The sequence below is a fragment of the Rhinoderma darwinii genome, chromosome 7 (genome assembly GCF_050947455.1).
Source record: "Rhinoderma darwinii isolate aRhiDar2 chromosome 7, aRhiDar2.hap1, whole genome shotgun sequence".
Taxonomy (NCBI): Eukaryota; Metazoa; Chordata; class Amphibia; order Anura; family Rhinodermatidae; genus Rhinoderma; species Rhinoderma darwinii.
The window spans coordinates 137,521,613-137,534,755 of NC_134693.1; positions in this window are offsets into that span (position 1 = coordinate 137,521,613).

Here is a 13,143-nt window from a genome sequence, read left to right on the forward strand (position 1 = left end):
GTATTATATGGTTCCCATTGAATTCAGTGGGCAACCATGTAAAACATGATTATGGCAAATCTACTCTTTTCCATGGTTTTACACTCTAGCTAATGGAGGAGGGTCAGTCTGTGACCTCCACAAACCCAAATACGGCATTTGGACAGCGGTAATCAAGAGTTTTAATGCGGAAATCCAACTAAAAGTCCTGTTCTGACTTGTCACATAGACATATTGGAAGAAAATATTAATTGAGGTGGTTGATGAGTTGGGATCCCCCGAAAACCAAGAGGTTGTGTTACTATATAGAGAACCTAAACCCATTAACACTGATTTTGACACACACAATACACTCCATGTAGCTTGTCTAAGCGCCATGTTGGAGGACTATTTTTGGTGCCATCCCTTTAACATTAAGTCAGTCCATTTCGCAGCATTGTATACGATTACCTACTTTCTGAAGAAAGACGTAACCTGTAACCGGAAAGCTGATAAGGATCTGGAATGATTTCAGACCGAGGAATGCTAATTTTATGTTCCTGGTCGAGAGGTCTTAGTGACTTGTCCGCCATATTCCTGCACACTAATGTTGACTTAATCTCTGAGTCTGGAGCTTCACTGCAGTATTATTACAATTAGCATTAAAATATGTAACCCGAGCAGAGGTCTGATGAGCATCGATGAGGAACACGAGAATCATATATATAATAGGTAAATATATATTAACATATATTTGTATAAAGAATGGGTGGGTGCAGAAGATTGGGGGGGGGGCGGGGGTCATTGCATGATATGGATTTGAGTTTAAAGAAAACCTCCCGACCATAAATTCTACATCACAGCCCTTAATTCACCCTCTTCCGTTATGATGTCACATTTTTGCTATTAACCCCATAAGCTATGACCCTTTTGTAAGTTCACAGTTCTCAAGCAGGGTCATCTGGATTGGGCGTACCTTTCATTTTAGAGATGCGGACCAGCAACGCAAACTTGACAAGATGTCAGGGCTCCTAAGAGGGTTACCCCTGACATAAGCCAATACTATCTTATAAAATTGAACATGGGTTCGTAACGTTTCTTCCCATCTTAATATATTATCTTAAAGATGCAGCTAGCCCTGGAAACCCCATCGACCAGACTGGATCATAGGAGAGAAAATTGCCCGCATCCTCCACCATCTACGACCTCAACCACCCCATCTTCACCATGCTTGGTGGCATCCAGAGCCAGGGGTAGATATGTTGGCTGCTGATTTAGACACTCTTCTTATTGGGCATTGCATAATGGTAATATTTAGGTCTTACCACTCAAGGATATATATGCATAGCATATAGCGATGGTCTCCAACCTGTGGGCATCTAGCTGTTGCAAAACTGCAACTCCCAATATGCCCTTGGGCTTTATGGTAGTTGTAGTTTTGCAAACAACTCGATGGTCACAGGTTGGACACTACTGCCATAGAAGAATCCCATAAGAAGGGATGACCCAACACAGTCAAAACCTACCCCCCGCACCCACGACACACCACATGCCCCATTGTATACAACAACCCCCAAACCCAAAAATTTTTAAAATGCATAACAGAGCAAAAATCATGGATCTATATCGTGCCATCATTGTTCACTGTTTCACTTTCTGCTGTTTATTAATAAAAGAAGAGAAAAAAAACGGAGTCCAATCATCAGTAATTTCCACAGAGTGCTTAACGATCTTAATTAACAGCCTTAGCAATCCATTTCCCTCATTAGTGTTGCAGGGCTGACTATACCTTGAGACAGTCCTGCTAACATTCTCGATGACATTAACCTGTTCAATCCATGCGGGAGACGGCGACTCCGGAGATGTTTATCACAATCCCTTTTTTGCCGACACGTCACCATGGTTACAATCATTGACAATAATAAAAAAAAATCTAATAATGTATCGCTAAACCCTTCATAGCGTATTCATCTGTCAGCCACGTTAATGGGAGATGAACCTTGGCCCTCGAGGACGGCACTATTCAAATACACACTAAGAAAATAATTGTATATGTCATTCAGATGGAGCTTGTTATTTGCCTAATACGATCCATAAGAGTGGAGCGCAGTTCAACGCTCATTGTAGAATAACTTGGCCTTATCAGATCGGCAATTTACAGGCTACTGGGAGTATTCAATATCTAGGGGCCGTGGATAAAAGGAGCCTTTATAATTATGGTGGAAGCCAAGTAGACCCGTTGAACCTCCCGGAGGTGCTATATAGTAATATTGTTGGATATTCTCTAGCCAATCATAGACTTTACCCGTCTCACCTCATCTCACCTCTGTCAGTGCCATTGGAGGGATGATTAATTATCATTTAGACATGACGGGGGAGTGGGACGATGTGTTTTACCGCCACGTAGACGTTTATTACTGTTTATTTTCACCATTGATGATTTTCTTCTGGGGGCGTTGTATAATTAGTCCGGGGGGATATACGTAGTATGAACTTCTCACAGAATATTTGCATTGAAGAAAAACTAAGCAACAATTTTATCAGATTTTCTATTGCCTGGTTTAAAGGGAACCTGTCCCTAGATTTGGGGCACTAAACCACCACCATGTTGTTATACCGACAGGTTTAGCTAAACATGCCCCTCTCAAAACTGTATGTTGTAGCATTTAGTCTAAAAAGAAGTTATAATACATCGTGCACTGAATGTTAGGGAACGGAGAAGAGTCCGGGTGTAGTGGCCGCGGCTTCATCTGAGCACTGAGCATGTGCAGGAAGCCGTTGCACTCATCTCAAGACTCTTCTCTGGTAATTTACATTCAGCGCACGCTGTATAATAACTTATTTATTAAGACTAAATGCTAAAACTGACACTTTTGAAAGGGGCATGTTTAGGATGCTGATCCCCAGCAGTGAAACGACATGCTAATGGTTAAGTGCCCTAAAATCTAGTGACAAGTTCACTTTAACTAAAAATCGCTCAATGTTGCCTAAAGTGTGAGGAACAACTGGTCAACTGGGCAACTTATGGGTATTAATCTCAATTTAGGTCTTTGATTGTAATTTATGTACACGGCCTTAAAAGCCACTTCTATTGGTTTCCAGGAGAACTAAAGTTGGACAGATAGACGGATCCCGGCACCTCCAATTCTCTCATAAAGATGGTAAAGCTCAACAAAGAATCCCAAGCTTTTCATGCTTAAATGGCTGGTAGTCTCCCACTAAATGATATCACCATGCCTGGTGAAGATGTCCTTAATGCTCACTAGCCAAGACAAAAAATTTAGCCCCTATGGAGTATTATACTGTTCTCTGTAAATGATAATATAACTACTATAATACTGCCCCTATATACAAGAATATAACTACTAACATACTGCTCCTATGTACAAGACTATAACTACTATAATACTGCTCCTATATACAAGAATATAACTACTATAATACTGCCCCTATATACAAGAATATAACTACTATAATACTGCCTCCTATATACAAGAATATAACTACTATAATACTATCCCCTATATACAAGAATATAACTACTATAATACTGCCCCTATATACAAGAATATAACTACTATAATACTGCCTCTATATACAAGACTATAACTACTATAATACTGCCCCTATATACAAGAATATAACTACTATAATACTGCCTCTATATACAAGAATATAACTACTATAATACTGCTCCTATATACAAGAATATAACTACTATAATACTGCCCCCTATATACAAGAATATAACTATTATAATACTGCCCCTTATATACAAGAATATAACTACTATAATACTGCCCCCTATATACAAGAATATAACTACTATAATACTGCCCCCTATATACAAGAATATAAGTACTATAATACTGCCCCTATATACAAGAATATAACTACTATAATACTACCCCTATATACAAGAATATAACTACTATAATACTGCCCCCTATATACAAGAATATAACTACTATAATACTGCCTCCTATATACAAGAATATAACTACTATAATACTGCCCCTATATACAAGAATATAACTACTATAATACTGCCCCTATATACAAGAATATAACTACTATAATACTGCTCCTATATACAAGAATATAACTACTATAATACTGCCCCTATATACAAGAATATAACTACTATAATACTGTCCCCTATATACAAGAATATAACTACTATAATACTGCCCCCTATATACAAGAATATAACTACTATAATACTCCCCCTATATACAAGAATATGACTACTATAATACTGCCCCCTATGTACAAGAATATAACAACTATAATACTGCCCCCTATATACAAGAATATAAGTACTATAATACTGCCCCTATATACAAGAATATAGCTACTATAATACTACCCCTATATACAAGAATATAACTACTATAATACTGCCCCTATATACAAGAATATAACTACTATAATACTGCCTCTATATACAAGAATATAACTACTATAATACTGCCCCTATATACAAGAATATAACTACTATAATACTGCTCCCTATATACAAGAATATAACTACTATAATACTGCCCCTATATACAAGAATATAACTACTATAATACTGCCCCTATATACAAGAATATAACTACTATAATACTGTTCCCTATGTACAAGAATATAACTACTATAATACTGCCACTATATACAAGAATATAACTACAATATTACTGCCCCCTATATACAAGAATATAACTACTATACTACTGACCCCTATATACAAGAATATAACTACTATAATACTGACCCCTATGTACAAGAATATAACTACTATAATACTGCCCCCTATATACAAGAATATAACTACTATAATACTGCCCCTATATACAAGAATATAACTACTATAATACTGCCTCCTATATACAGGAATATAACTACTATAATACTGCCCCTATATACAGGAATATATCTACTATAATACTGCTCCTATATACAAGAATATAACGACTATAATACTGCTCCTATATACAAGACTATAACTACTATAATACTGCCCCCTATATACAAGAATATAACTACTATAATACTGCTCCCTATATACAAGAATATAACTACTATAATACTGCCCCTATATACAAGAATATAACTACTATAATACTGCCCCTTATATACAAGAATATAACTACTATAATACTGCTCCTATATACAAGAATATAACTACTATAATACTGCCCCCTATATACAAGAATATAACTACTATAATACTGTCCCTATATACAAGAATATAACTACTATAATACTGTCCCCTATATACAAGAATATAACTACTATAATACTGTCCCTATATACAAGAATATAACTACTATAATACTGTCCCCTATATACAAGAATATAACTACTATAGTACTGCCCCCTATATACAGGAATATAACTATTATAATACTGCCCCTATATACAAGAATATAACTACTATAATACTGCCCCCTATATACAAGAATATAACTACTATAATACTGCCCCCTATATACAAGAATATAACTACTATAATACTGCACTCTATATACAAGAATATAACTACTATAATATGGTCCCCGATTTACAAGAATATAACTACTATAATACTGCCCCCTATATACAAGAATATAACTACTATAATACTGCTCCTATATACAAGAATATAACTACTATAATACTGCTCCTATATACAAGAATATAACTACTATAATACTGCCCCTTATATACAAGAATATAACTACTATAATACTGCCCCCTATATACAAGAATATAACTACTATAATACTGCCCCCTATATACAAGAATATAACTACTATAATACTGCCCCTATATACAAGAATATAACTACTATAATACTGCACTCTATATACAAGAATATAACTACTATAATACAGCCTCTATATACAAGAATATAACTACTATAATACTGCCCGTATATACAAGAATATAACTACTATAATACTGCCCCTATATACAAGAATATAACTACTATAATACTGCCCCCTATATACAAGAATATAACTACTATAATACTGCCCCTATATACAAGAATATAACTACTATAATACTGCCCCTATATGCAAGAATATAACTACTATAATACTGCCCCTATATACAAGAATATAACTACTATAATACTGCTTCTATATACAAAAATATAACTACTATAATACTGCCCCCTATATACAAGAATATAACTACTATAATACTGCCCCCTATATACAAGAATATAACTACTATAATACTACCTCTATATACAAGAATATAACTACTATAATACTGTCCCCGATTTACAAGAATATAAATACTACAACCCTGTCCCTTATACAGAAAAAATACGAATCTACTGCAATAGGATTGAAGAAATATTTGGACATGTAATCAGACTTGTGTAGAAAAGATTTTTGATCTCAAAATAAAGTTTGTGTGTCCGAACATCAGACAAAGTATTGATCGTGTAGCCGGTGTTGATATGTAACATGTAATGCTTCTTCGGTTCCCTTCGCTCTCTATTATGATCGGTGATGTCTCTGTATTGCATAACAACATTATATCTGTCCATCGGGTCGTTCAATATATATAGTTCAATGGGGTTTTGCTCAGTGGAGAAATTCCCTGGCAGTCACGGAGCAGTGATCTCTTTTTATCAGACTCCTCCATTTCCATCAGCTCTAACAATATAAGAAATAACGATTCAATGTATTGAACTTTTCCTTGTTTCTTTGGGATTTCTAAGAACTTGTTGGGATTTGCAGAGCTCTGTTCTTGTGTTGTTATCAGCCAGGAGTTCTTGTTAGTCTTAGAAAATTGCTTTACTTGCAGATCACCCGACATATCCATAGGGGAAACGTGAATCCTCTGAAGTGTCAGACAATAACGATTGCTGCAGTACTATAAAAATATAGCGAATAAAGAGAACCCAACTCTAACCTGACGTGTATAGGATGCATTGTGATTTGTGTGAATGTAATTACTTTAATGTTTTATTATTTTTAATCATTAGGAATGTGATTTAGATTTATTATTGCTGCTCTGATGTCACTTCAGTCGACATAACTGCTTTGGACAAGGGGCAGATTGAGGGGTTGGGCATTTGGGTAAGGCAGCAGGACCCAAAAGGCTGTAGCTAAAAGTCATAATGCAAAGTTATACTGAAATAAAGTGTTAAAATTAGTTCCCATTTAGAGGCAGGACTAGTGTTACGATTTGGATCGACATCCAAACATAAAAGACATAAAGTACCGCTATACTGTACACATAAATAATACCGCTATGCCAGACCCCACAATAAATTTAGAGTTTAAATCACACCCCAAAATTAGTTCAGACACTAGAACAGACCCCTGAATAAATCCAGACCTGAAACCAGACTCCAAAATTAATTCATGCCGGACCCCTTAATAAATATCAAATCCCCAAACCCCTAAAGTAATTCAGACCCCAGATCAGACAAAAAAAAAAAAATCAGACCTTAGACCAGACCATATAATTATGCTGCGTTCCCCTCCTTATTCTGTGCCCTGATAGCCCCTCCTAGCTACGCCCCTGCAGAAGATGTGGTTAAATGGGAATCTTGTTTAAATCTGTAAGTGGAGATGACTTTCTTCTTGCGATGATGGTCCTATCTTAAGCCACCAATAGAGAGGATTACGTCGTTTGCATAGTGTTAGGAAACGTCCGTCACTTTTAGGTTGTCACGACTATTAGCCAAGCTTCTGGGTGGCCCTGGTTTGAAATGCAAAGCCAATCTGCTTTCTCTGTCTGCAACCTATCACGGCCAAGGGTGGAGTATTTCATTCTGTTCAGTTTTTTGTTTGTTGCTTGTGATTTTCTTGTGAATACATGTGTCTGATCAAGCTCCTGGTTACACCCTGAATTACCTTGGTTACTTGTACTCTTTGAATTGGAGTTTGGATTTGTCTTTGGATTCACCCTCTGCTCACTGAGTTGGACATTCTGCTCTCGGCTGGTTTCGAGCTCTACAACTTCTAGTATTCTTCTGTTTTACGATTTGAACTTTTATTCTCTCCTGACTTGAACTCTGCTTATTTATTACCCCTCTGGCTTTCTGGTTATCCGTTCTGGTATTGCCTGCAAGTGCACCTCCTGTCCAACACCTTATTCTGTAACAGCAACCTGGCTTCTATGCGGCCAAATCCAACCTGCCTTGCGGCGGGCTCTGGTGAAGACCATAGAGTAGCCTTAGCGCTTGATCCAGTCTCCAGCTGCATTTGGGGAATTTCTCGTATAGCAATTCCACAAACTTTCACTCTGGGGAATTGCTCCAGTAGTGGTGGATCTTTATTTGAAGCTGCCAATGGAGTGGATCACTTTTTACTCATAGTTGAAGGACCCAGAAGAGGATCCCTTTCTGAACCTGCCACTTGAGTGTATTAGTACCCCCTTGGAAATAATGGAGCATTATTGGAGCAGATAACTTAGTCTACACAGATTATAGTTCTGAGATACATCACTGTCTGGCTGTCAGCGGAGTGGATTACCAGCCTCTTCGAGATGATGGATATATTGGTGGATCGATTGGAACTGGATGAATCCAGAAGTAAATCCCTGTCTGGATGGATCAGATACATTTTTTATTTGAGCTTTTGCTGCAGTTATTGACATTGAGCTTAAATCATGAATCCTCAGCTATGATCCTAAAGACCTTTCAGTCTATTTCTGCAATAATCTATTGGATTGCACTGAGGAATACACCAAAGCTGGCCATAGATGTAATGGTGCGACCACACAAAAGAATAGTTACGTCTAAATAATTGGGATAAATCTGTAAAAAAAACATTATTGACAATCATTAGGGTTTCATTGTGAGGGTATGTTCACACACACTATTTACGGACGTAATTCGGGCGTTTTAGCCCCGAATTACGTCCGAAAATGTGCCTCAATAGCGTCGGCAAACATCTGCCCATTCATTTGAATGGGTCTTATGATGTTCTGTTCAGACGGTCATTTTTTTTACGCCCCGCTGTCAAAAGGCGGGGCGTAAAAATGACGCCCGCGTCAAAGAAGTGTCATGTCACTTCTTCAGACGTAAATGGAGCCGTTTTCCATGGACTCCATTGAAAACCAGCTCCAGTTACGTCCGTATTGGAAGCGGCGATCAAACGCCTGCACATGCCGTTACGGCTGAAATGACGGGGCTGTTTTCTCCTGAAAACAGCCCCGTAATTTCGGCCGTTACGGACGCTGTAGTGTGAACATACCCTTACAGAAATATCCATTGATTTCAACGGGTCTCGGGTAATGCTTAATTTTATGGTTTGGGAGATTTGGGATGACACCAGAATATCCTGGAGAAGCTCATATTTAAACATGCAAACTTTAGGGTATGTTCAGACATGGCAGAATTTTTCTGCTGCAAATGTTGCTGCAGATTCGTTGCAATTACGCAAAGAATCTGCAGCAACATTTGCATATTTGACAGGTAATTCAGATGTTGCGGCTATCACAGCGGACCTGCCGCAGATTTCAGCCTTTGCATTGCTTCTCCGCAACATAGTGAGCATGCGGAGTGGAAATTCTGCGCCGCAGCCTAAATTCCGCACAGTTATTTTCCGCAACGTCTGAACCTAAAAATGTATGGAAGCCAATAAAAAAAAAAACGGCTGCTGCAGATTTCCACCGCAGACTGTACGCAGCGGAATTCAACACCAATTCCGCCACGTCTGAATGTGCCCTTATGGGGACAGCAACCACCGAGGTGAGCTGGGGAAAAAGCAAAGATGGTGGACGTGGATTGAGGTCAGTAGGGAAGGGGGCATTTTCAGATAAAGGATAACTAAACGTTTGACAAACTTTTGACGTCAGAAGTTTTGATTGGTGGGGGTCCAAGCACTGAGACCCCCACCAATCGTTAAAGCGAAGCGGCAGAAACGCTCGTGTGAGCGCTCAGCCGCTTTGTTTCTGTTCAGCTTTTTCTGGAAAGCTGATGTATCGGAGCAAGGGCTCATAGACTTTCTATTGAGTCCGTACTTTGATACATTGGCTTTCCGGAAAGATCCGAACAAACATGAAGCGGCTGAGCGCTCACATGGGCGCTTCTACCGCTTCCTTTTAGCGATTGGTGGGGGTCTCAGTGCTCGGACCCCCACCAATCAAAACTTCTGACATGTCACTATGACATGTGAGAAGTTTGTCAAACGTTTAGGAGGTGACTTATATTTTCTCCGTAGGATCAATTTTATTTTTGCTAAATATATATTTATTTTTTAAACTAAGAAACGTAGTATTTGGATGTTGAGTTTGACCATTGTCTAGAGATAGAACGTAGCCTTGCAGGGTGCGGACGGTTCTCTACTTGACTATCTATACATCCATTTTGCCAACCAATTAATTTTTATAGACGCCGTATTGTGCGGCTTGTGCCCTGCACCACCACTTTAACCGATTCCACGCAAATGTTGTCTCTGCGCAGTCAAACCGAAAGAATGCACAATGATACCTTGTAACAATATGTTCTCCCGATCCGTCCATAGATTTACATGCGGCACAATGCAGTGAAATGAAACCTACTGCTTCCTAATCCACGTTTGTTTTGGTATCAGTTCTGAACCGTTATTATCTGGGCCCACAGCTGCTGTACCCCATTCTCCCGATAATTGCTCCGATCACAACTCATAATAGATACATAAAACATGAATTTCATTCTGCATGGTTTTTAAATAACGCTTGAATAATAAGCAGCAATATGCCCTGTTAGCTGTAATGTTGGTGAATGAGCAACGGGGAATAGACTCACTGGCATAATGAGTCCTGCGAAAGGCTCGATGCTGATTATGTGCAAATATGCAGCTTCCAAATGATACAAGAAAATGCTTTACTTTAGCTGACGACGCAGTGACATTGTATCACACGGAGAAAAGAGGGTTTATGTTAAACTGGCACTGAAGGAAAAGTTACACGGAAGGCAGGGAAGAGATATACCGTCTTCTAAAGAAGAGAAATACAGGAACCAGATGATGTTAGAAACTTCTGGGACCAATCAGTAGTGTTATGCTAAAGTTGCAGGTTGGCGCATTCTGTGAAACACCGTCCAGCATGTGCCAGATCTCAGGTTACGTTCGCTAAACCATGACAGGAGTCAAGAAATGCCGTGGTCCTCTGGCTATACTCATTACAACTAGCTATAATGTATATGGAGGGGCAGTGTTGGTGCATTGGAGCCGACTATGTCGAAAGTTGTTGACTTTGACATGGTCGTATATGGTGATATGATATAAACAGCTTTCTTCTAGATACATCACCACTGTCCATGGGCTGTGTCTGTTATTCACTTGAATGGATCTGAGTTGCAATACCAGACACAGCCTATGGATAAGAGTGGCGCTGTTTTTGGAAGAAAGCAGCCATGTTTTTCTAATCTGATATATCTCATTCAAGGGGTTAAAAATGACTTCTCTTACAAACAATATGTTGGTTATTATGTTGTCCTCAGCGATCCTCCGCACACATCTGTCGTCTTTGCTAGAAAACTATGACCAGCTGAGATTGCAGCACATGTGATCCCACCCATACCTGCACTAATGTAGCCCCGTATTATGCACATTAAGGATTAATGGGATAAGAACAGGTGGATTTTCATAGCTCATAGATTAGCAGATAAATTGCACAGATTTTCATTTAGCACAAATGACCATGCCCGGCTCCAGCACATGTCTTTACTACCCCCGAACCCAACAGACAGCGTGAGCTGTGACAGGAGCCCAGCGCCAGACATTAAACACGGCGAAATTACGATTAATCACAAAACAAGACACTGAACGGCATTCGATGAAATCCTTTGTTCTGCTGTCTTGGGTATTTAATGGAACAGTCAGAATAATATCTGCAGAAATTTCCTGAAGATTCACCTGGGCGTCCGCTATTCATTGTCTTGCAGAAATTGTCTTAAAATGCAAATCACTCCTATAGATGTGCACTAAACATAGAGCAGTGTTATGCCCGCGGTCGCTGACCATGTGCATGTCCCACTTACCAGCAGCCGCGGCCGCAGGACTTTGTCTTCATGCCGGCGTCTCACTCCTCAGAGGCGCCTACACACACGGCTGCAGCTCTTCCCTGTCTCCCCGTAGGGTGCGCGCGCGCTCACTCCCGGTCTTAAATGGCCAGCGAACCTGTCTAAAGTTTCCCAACCAACCTCGTGACACCCTGGACTTTAAAAAGGGCTCTGCCCTTCCTCTCCTTGCCTGAGCGTTATTTGTATTCCTGTGTTCATCTATGCAAATGCTCCCTTAGTTGTATCCTGCTCCCAGTGTTCCCATATCCTGTTGCTGTGTTTGTTCCTGAGCCTAAGCCTATTGTTAGAGTCATGTGTGCCTCATCTGCCACGTCTGGTGTCATCTGCCACGGTTACTGTCATCTGCTACGCCAAGCATCATCTGTGCCAAGTGTCTGTTTCACCACGTTTCTGCTACTCCGAGTACAGAGCGGCCTAGTGGATCCACATACCCGTGACAAGCAGCCAGAAATGTTCTAAGTAACCTACAGATTTTGGGTCTTTCCTTCTGCTGGTTTATGTATATATATCGTGCCCGTAAATCTCTTTTCATGACTTTTGAGTTCGGCTCTTTCTCCCCTCTCACAGCACACAGTCTCACATACACACTGAGTGGGAGTTACTGCAGCTGCATCCCCCTCCTCCCTCTCCTCCTCACTGTCTTTTACACTAGACCGATGTTTTAGTGACTGAGAAGGTTTATAAACATTTACATATCCAGCAGGCAGGAAAAAGGGGGACTATAGGCTGCTGGACAGTGAGGAAGATTCATGTTGAATTTTGGAGGTCCAATGGTCATGGTAAAATCACTGGCTATCATGACCATCATATGACCTCAAAATTTTACTATAAAGAATTCTGACATGGTTATAATTATTGGAATCTCCAAAACAACATTATCTGACATAATTACAATGCTTGTGATTATCACAAAGCACTTGTAACTTTTCCCCCATGGAAATGTTGATGGGGTGCAACGGTCGTGATAACTTTTTTATTTTATTGTGATATTCATGCAAAGAAAAGTACATGTGGAGCTCTACACTGCAGGTTTTGGGTGCCATATTTTCAGACTTGAGTGCATAATGTCAGACGGGTGATACATAAGCCCCACTGTTCTTATCCTTAGTGGTGCTATTAACTTCATCTCACAGTACATGAGGATACAATATTAAAGGAACTAATGTGAAAACTTAATTTCC